The sequence below is a fragment of the Bubalus kerabau genome, chromosome 4 (assembly GCF_029407905.1).
Source record: "Bubalus kerabau isolate K-KA32 ecotype Philippines breed swamp buffalo chromosome 4, PCC_UOA_SB_1v2, whole genome shotgun sequence".
In the NCBI taxonomy this organism is placed as follows: domain Eukaryota; kingdom Metazoa; phylum Chordata; class Mammalia; order Artiodactyla; family Bovidae; genus Bubalus; species Bubalus kerabau.
The window spans coordinates 136,972,794-136,981,090 of record NC_073627.1 but is presented as its reverse complement, the minus strand read 5'-3'; positions in this window follow the sequence as shown (position 1 = coordinate 136,981,090).

The following is an 8,297-nucleotide window of genomic DNA, read 5'->3' as shown; positions in this document are numbered from 1 at the left end:
TCCCTGATGGCAGTGACAGGGCCCTCTGTGGTGGGCGGCAGCTGTGGGGTCAGGGTGGGCTGGAGAGGTGTGCTGCCCAGGAGCCCTCTGGGGGCAGCTAGGGACCCCAGGCTCGGCCTCACTGAGGCCAACCTTCCAACAACCTAGGTGGCTGCCCTTCAGCAGAAACGGGTGACCGTGACACACAACACGCCGGCTCAGGCAGCCGTGGGGACGAAGAGGGAGCCTTGGCATCCTCGGCCACCAGGAATCCCCCTCGGGCAAGTTTTTGCTTGTCCTGTGATTCCCTTCTTCCTTCTAAAAGGAAAGTGCTGGGAATGACTGTGGTGAGGTCGCTGTTCCGGTGAGTTGAGCTGGGAGCAGAGGTTGAACCCCATCCAGTCTGCCATGGGCAAGCCTCCCCCCTCCCCTCCCCCACCTCGGACGGCACAGTCCTGGTCACTCTTCTGGGCCTTCTTGGCTCTTTAGGAACTTTAAGGTGTGGGGTTTGTTATTTCTTGTCTTTGTCCAGCATTTGGTGGCGGTCCATTGCAAGGGCCCTGACCCTGTCCCCTCCCCGAGCCTCTTGGCCCTCCCCATGCCCACGCCAAGGCTCGAGGCCCCTGCGGTTCTGTGGCCTCCAGACTCCCCACCCACACTCCCCACCAGGAGTGTGCATCTCAGTAGGGGCGAGGCTGGCACTGAGTAAATCTTCAGTGAGGTTTTTTCCTTAAAAACCATCCTAAGTGACTTTGGCTCCATTGCTTTTTGCCAGAAACCTACAATGATCCCAAGAACTTTGTACACTCCAAGGGTAGTGGTGACTGGATGTGGAGCCCAGCACAGACCCAAGTCAGTCCTGCCCTGAGTGCCACGGCCCGGCCACACCATCCCCCTTCCATGGCCTGGCTTTCTTCTGCCAGGACCTTCAGAATGGTGGAAAGGCAAGTGTGGCCTCAAGCTGGGGGGCCCAGCGTGGGCTCCTAGCCCCTGAGGGTCCCCTTGGGACATCTGGTGGACCATAGTCCCCACTGCCGTTGGGCAGCTCTGTCTCGGGAAATGTTGTGTTTCTTTGCTTTTTTGTGTGTGATGCAGCACCCCAGTTACTCTCTGGGCGATTGGGAAGTCTGCTGGTGTTACAGGCTCCTGCCTTAGATGGGGAACATTATTGCTGCATTGACACTGCTCACTCCATACTGGGAATCTGTTAAACACAAATGGCAAGGGGAACAAAGAAAAACAGAAAAAGAAAAATGGAGAGTGGCTTGGTTGCTTCAGGTCTCACCTGTGATTAAGAGTGTGTACAGCCTGCACATGAACCCGAGTTCCCACACCTGCCAGCTATAAGGTGCCAGGCCCTGATTTTAGAACCCTAGCTTCACTAAGGAGTCACTGACCGATACAGTTTTTGTGTATTTCAGGTCTACATTGTGATGACTTGATGCCCATAGACATCATGGAATGATTGCCCAACATATGCATCGCCTCACACAGTTAACTCTGTGTGTTTGTGTATGTTTAAAGTTCTTATAATCCATGGAGAAGGCAATGGCACCCCACTCCAGTACTCTTGCCTGGAAAATCTCATGGACGGAGGAGCCTGGTAGGCTGCAGTCCTAAGACTCCGCTAAGAGTCCGACAGGACTGATCGACTTCACTTTCACTTTTCACTTTCCTGCATTGGAGATGGAAATGGCAACCCACTCCAGTGTTCTTGCCTGGAGAATCCCAGGGACGGGGGAGCCTGGTGGGCTGCCGTCTATGTGGTCACACAGAGTCGGACACGACTGAAGTGACTTAGCAGCAGTAGCAGTATGCTAGTCTTATAAGACAAGGTGGAGAGTGTTCCTTGTTTACCCTGAGAGTTCCTGTGAGCTTGCTGTTTTTGTCCCTAGATTTTTGGAAGAATTGATTGGCAAAACCAGTTGGTTTCATTGTGGGGAGGCTTTTAATTTCAGATTTATTTTTTTTCATGCAAATAAAATGTTCTGATTTTGTATGTCTTCTTGGGTATATTTAGGTAAAGCATTTCCCCTTTGCTAGGCAGCAGACTCTCCTATTAGTAAGTGAACTGTGGTTCATGATATCTTTCTTATCTGCAAGATGTGTTGTCTCCCCTTTTAAAAATCCTTGATACTGGTGATTTGTGCTTTGTCGCTTTTTCTTAATCAGTCTGTCTAGGGGTTTATCAGTTTTATCCGTCCTTTCAAAGAGCCAACTTTTGGCTTTGTTTTAAAAAAATTTCATATTTGCTTTATGTTTCCTTATTTTCTACTCCTTTTTCTTCCATCTGCCTTGTGTTTCGTTGGCTATGCTTTTTTTTCTGGTTTCTTGAGGGAGAGGCTCAATTGATTTTAGCCTTCCTTCTTTTCCAGTATATGTGTTTAAGGCTTTAAGTTACCATCTAAACACAGTTCACTGGGTCCCACAAGCTTGAATAAGCCAAATTTTCATTACCTTTTATGTAAAAGTATTTTCTAATTTACATTGTGTTTTTAAAGATTATTCATGAAATTCTACAAGAAGTATGTCATTTATGTTCCCAATGTTTGGGGAGGTTTTTCTAGTGACCCTTTTTTGATCTCTATGAATTCCATGAAGAGCCCCGTCTTAGTCTTTTGGGGCTACGGTTATAAATACCATAGACTAGCTGATAAACAGAAAGTTGTTTCTTATAGTCCTGGAGGCTGCAGAGTCCCAAGATCACCAGCAGGTGCCACGTCTGGTGAGGCCTGTTTCCTGGTTCCTAGACTGCCTGCTGCTTCTCCCTGTCCTCGCAGCACGGGAGCCCATTCCCTCCTGACCTGACCCCTCCCAGAGACCCTGCCTCCTAGGATCATCACCACGTGCAGGGTGAAATTTGAGGGCACATAAACCATCAGCCCATTGCAATCCGTAAGTATACCCTGCATTAGTTCAGTGCTTTGAAATAATTCGAGCTTTCCTAAGGACCCAATACATATTCATTTTGTTATATGTCCTTGGGCTCTTGAAAATAATATGTATCAGTAGGAATGCAGTGTTACGTGCCTATCAGTTAGATCAGGTTTCTCAATCGTAATTCAGATTTCAGTAGCCATGTTGAATAAAGCAGAAGTAGGCGAAATTACCTGTAATATATTTTATTTTTACATTCTCAACATATGATTATTTCACTGTGTAATCAACACAATAAAACCTAATGAAATATTTTACATTCATTTTTTCATGCTAAGCCTTTCAAATCCAGTGTGTGTTTCATGCTTGCAGCACATCTCATTGTCGAGCCAGTCGCATTTCAGGTACTTCGTGGCTGCAGGTGACTACGTACCAGGGAGCCCAGCTGCATGGGATATGTGTCTTTAATGTCTCCCACTGCAATTATGAACTTGGCTGTTACTCCTTTTCTATTTCTGTCAGTTTTTATGTATTGATATTTTGAGGTTATGTTATTAGGTACATTCAAATTTAGACTCCTCATCTTCTTGGTAGACTGAACTTGTATTAGTGTGAGATGCTCCTCTCTATCACTAGTAATGCCTCTTACTTTAGACACTATTTGACGGTGATATTGCCACGTCAGTTTTCTGTCCTTGTTGGCCTGGGTATCTTTTACTTTCACCTGTCTGTGGTCTTCCATCTTAACATGTACCTCTGTGAATAGTGTATAGTTTTCATTTTCCTCAGTTTGACACTTTTTATCCTTTAATGAGAATATTTGCTCTATTTATAGTGTTGATATTTCAGTCTGTAGATGCCATGTGACTGTGTGTCTTCTGTTCGCCCCACCTAGTCTGTGCTCCTTTCTCTTGCCGTCCTTTAGAAGTGTGAGGTGTTTCTCTGGTTCTGTGCTCCTCTGTCAGGTTGTTGGGGTCACATTCGCACACACAGCGTGTGTTTTACATTTAAGTCTAACTTAGCACTTTTACTGCCTCCCTGACACGACTGTTTCCTCCTTGTCACTGTTATCCTTTAAAATTTTAGATATATTTTTGGCATTATCATCATTGTAGAGTTAATATTTACCCTCACAGTTACCTCATTGTTGGTCTTTCCTTGTTTTTTATATTTCAGTCAGAGACTACTTTTCTTTCTCCCAAAGCACTGCCTTGATATTTTTTTAGTTCATGCCTGTGGGTGATGAGTTGTCTCATTTCCATTTGCCCTAAAAGTCTTCATTTTGCTTTCACTTTCGAAGAGTGTTTTTGTTGAGTATAGAATTCCAGGTTGGTGGTTATTTCTTATTCAGCATTTTACAGATGCCAGTCCATTATCTTCTGACTTCCTTTGACTTGAAAAGTCAGCTTTCAGTGTTGCTGTGCCATTAAAAGCCACTCCTTTTTTCCTCTGAGCGCTTGAACATTTTCTTCTTCCCTTAGACACCCACAGAGCTGCTGAAACCAATGTGTAGTTTTCATTTTTGAGCCAATGCTCTGATTCTTGAACCAACTCTTGCCACTGTCCCTGTCAGTCAGTTCAGTCGCGCGGTGTCTGACCCACTGCAACCCCCCAGACTGCAGCACACCAGGCTTCTCTGTCCATCACCAATACCTGGAGCTTGCTCAAACTCATATCCATCGAGTTGGTGATGCCATCCAACCATCTCATCCTCTGTCGTCCCCTTCTCCTCCTGCCTTCGGTCTTCCCCAACATCAGGATCTTTTCCAATGAGTCGGTTCTTCGCGTCAGGTGGCCAAAGTATTGGAGCTTCATCATCAGTCTTTCCAATGAATATTCAGGACTGATTTGTTTTAGAATTGGCTGGTTGGATCTCCTTGCAGTCCACGGGGCTCTCAAGAGTCTTCTCCAATACCACAGTTCAGAAGCATCGATTCTTTGGCCTTCAGCCTTCTTCATGGGCCAACTCTCACATCCATACATGACTACTGGAAAAACCATAGGTTTGACTAAATGAACCTTTGTCAGCAAAGTAATGTCTCTGCTTTCTAATATGCTGTCTAGGTTTGTGATAGCTTTCCTTCCAAGGAGCAAGCGTCTTTTCATTTCACCATCTGCAGTAATTTTGGAGCCCAAGAAAATAAAGACTGTCACTGTTTCCATTGTTTCCCCATTTATTTGCCATGAAGTGATGGATCTAGGAGAAAACAATGGCACCCCACTCCAGTACTCTTGCCTGGAAAATCCCATGGATGGAGGAGCCTGGTGGGCTACAGTCCATGGGGTCGCTAAGAGTCGGACACGACTGAACGACTTCACTTTCACTTTTCACTTTCATGCACTGGAGAAGGAAATGGCAACCCACTCCAGTGTTCTTGCCTGGAGAATCCCAGAGATGGGGGAGCCTGGTGGACTGCCATCTATGGGTCGCACAGAGTCGGACACGACTGAAGCGACTTGCAGCAGCAGCAGCAGATGGGGCTGGATGCCTGATCTTCATTTTTTGAGTGTTGAGTTTTATGCCAGCTTTTTCACTCTCCTCTTTCACTTTCATTAAGAGGCTCTTTAGTTTCAGCCCCTGGAGGCATTTCTTATTCCCCTTTCTGTCTTTTCTCTACCATGAGGGGCCACATTTTAACAATGTGGTTTAACAACAGGCTCCTTCGCTATATTCTATACTTTTTTCCCTCTTATATATATATATATATTTTTTTTAACCTATCTGTTCTTCAGTTCACTGATCCTCTCTTCAGCTATGTCCAATTTGATGTTAAGCCCAGAGACTGGGTTCTTAAATTCAGTCACTGTTATTTGAAAGTTCTAGAATCGGGTTTGATTCTCAGACGTTTTTCCTTTTGTCAAGTATATTTCTGAACTGGTGAAGTTTGCATCTGATACCTCTAGCATACCTCTGATATGCTGATACACATCTGATACCTCTGGATCGGTTTCAGTTCTTTTTCTCTTGGTCCTGTTTGTTGTTACACCCTTTTTGCTTGTTTTGGTTGCATGTTGGACATTATCTATGGAAAACCCTAGAGTTTCTGGTGATGCTGTCTTCTCCAGAGGTTCCTCTGAGGCAGACCTCTAGTGGGGACAGAGATGTCTGTTCACTCAGGGCCTGAGTGACTTGAGGCTGGGGTGTCCTTGTAAGCTGAGTCTTAGCAGCCTTCACCCACCTTCCCCCCGACCGCAGGGAGGAGCCCTCCAGCATGTCCATCTGGAAGCCTGGGATGCCTCCCATGGCCTCTTCTCGGCCAGTCCTGAGGCCCACCATCTGTCTCCCGAGCACCACGAGGTGATTGATACTCAGCGCTCAGCCGGTTTGGGCAGAGTGTTGGGTACGTTTTCTGTGCCTCCCTTTTCTTGGGGAGCTTAGTCTCTAACATCCGGACTGACTTGTCAGGCCTGAGCTCGAATTTTTGTCTTCCCAGCCCAAGGAACCATCCAGAGCTGTGTTAGCCAGTACCCTCTGCTTGACTTTTTCCCTGCCTTTTCTTCCCAGAGTCAGCTTTGTTCAGATGCCGCGAGGGAAGGAGTGGCCCTCTCAGTGTCCAGCTCCCTCACTGGGCTTTTGTTTGAAATCTTGGATTGTGGCTGCCTAAGGACCTCTTTTTAAAGTGTATTTAGCTTCTCTAGCTCTTGGTAGGCTGACCCACAAGCTGCCTGTGTCTGTAACTGGAAGTGGGGAAGCCCTGGGTGTCTTCTCTCATCTGAAGCCACATGTAGAATTCACAGTAATTATATTGATCATCTTTGATACCGGGGAAAACAAGAACCAGAGGTCCATGCTTAGTACCCACGGTTGTGTTTTTGATCAGAATCCCCAGCTTCCCTGGGCTGTGTCAGTGCCACTTCAACTTGGGAAGAAGGTGGAGCAAGCGGCCCATGCGGCCTGGGGACAGAGGAGCCGGTCTGCCCTCTTCCCCTGCCCCTGACGGCCCAGGGCAGGCCTTGTGATGACGGGCTGCTGGTGGTCCAGGAGAAGGCTGAGGAGGCAGGGGTTGCGTGAACTGTATTCTGTGACGTGGTCACATGCGTGTTTTCTTTTTCAGTTTGAAAAAATGACTGCTTTTAGTCTTCCCTCCAGTTTGACTTTAAGGTTGAAAATGAAGATTTTATTCTTAAAGTTGAGCACAGTGATTTTACAGTCTTTTTGAAAGCAACAGTTGAGGTTTTAAAAAGACATCTCCGAGAACTCCAGCAGATAAAGTGAAAAAAAAGAGAATGTGTTCAGTGTGAACTGCGGGCGGGACCCCAAACTGTACTCTGTCCCTCCCAGAGTCTGTAATTGCTGAGATGGGTGGATAGAGGGTCCCAAGCACCCTGGGGACCGAGGTCCTCAACTGAGAGCCGAGGTCCCGGCTGAGCCAGGAGCAGTGTGGCCTGTGCCCTGGTGAGTGGAGAGCCGCGAGGCTGGGAGTGGGGCCAGGAGAGGGGGTGGGAGACTCGGGCGCAGAGGTAGGGGCAGCACCTGGCTGGGTCTGGGAGGCGCTGGCTGTCACGGCTCGAGGCAGGGACACCCCTGAACCTCCACCATGCAGCCGCCACGGGGCAGAGTTGTCTGGCATCCTAGGGTCGAAGTTAAGAGGGCGAGTTCACAGCAGATTGACGGAACTCCTGTATCCACTGTGGGTTCATTTTAAGTGCCTGGAGCGAGGTTGGTCAAGCCCTTGCTGAGCTCGAGGGAGGGAGTCAGTCAGGGAGGACCGAGCTCAGGGTGAGAGTGAGGGGCAGCTAGCGCGGTGAGTCCTCCTCACCTGAGTGGGTTCTGGGGGCACCCTTGAGTTCAGGGGTGCCCTTTCAGTAGCCTCACTGGAGACTTGTTTGGGGGGTGAAGGAGGCAGAAGCCCACTTAGAAGACATGCTCATTCCTAGTGGTGGTGGTTTCTGAAGCAGTTTATACTATTTGGTTCGACTGTGAACCAGTATCCTTGCAGGGTTATGTTTGACGGTGGGCCTGAGCTGTGGGCATGGCTTTCCTTCTCCCACACACCACACTCCCCTGACGTCTTTTTGGCAGCCCCTCCCCCCTCTGTGCACCCCTGATGATGGGCCTGAGCCCAGCCCCCCTGTTGCCATGGAGCCCCTTGTGACTGAGTGGGTTTCAGGCTCTGGCCCCTGGGAGACATGCTGGAGGCAGAGCCTTCGTGCCATTTCTTCTAGAGACAGCAGTGCTGATGGTCATAGTTTGAGAGCGGTGTGTGTGAGAGTGGTGTGTGAGAGTGGTGCGTGAGAGCGGTGTGTGAGAGCGGTGTGTGAGAGCGGTATGTGAGAGCGGTGTGTGTGAGAGTGGTGTGTGAGAGCGGTGTGTGAGAGTGGTGTGTGAGAGCGGTGTGTGAGAGTGGTGTGTGAGAGCGGTGTGTGAGAGTGGTGAGTGTGAGAGCAGTGGTTGTAGTGTGAATAGCGGTGGCCGTAGTGTGAGATCGGTGGTGATAGCT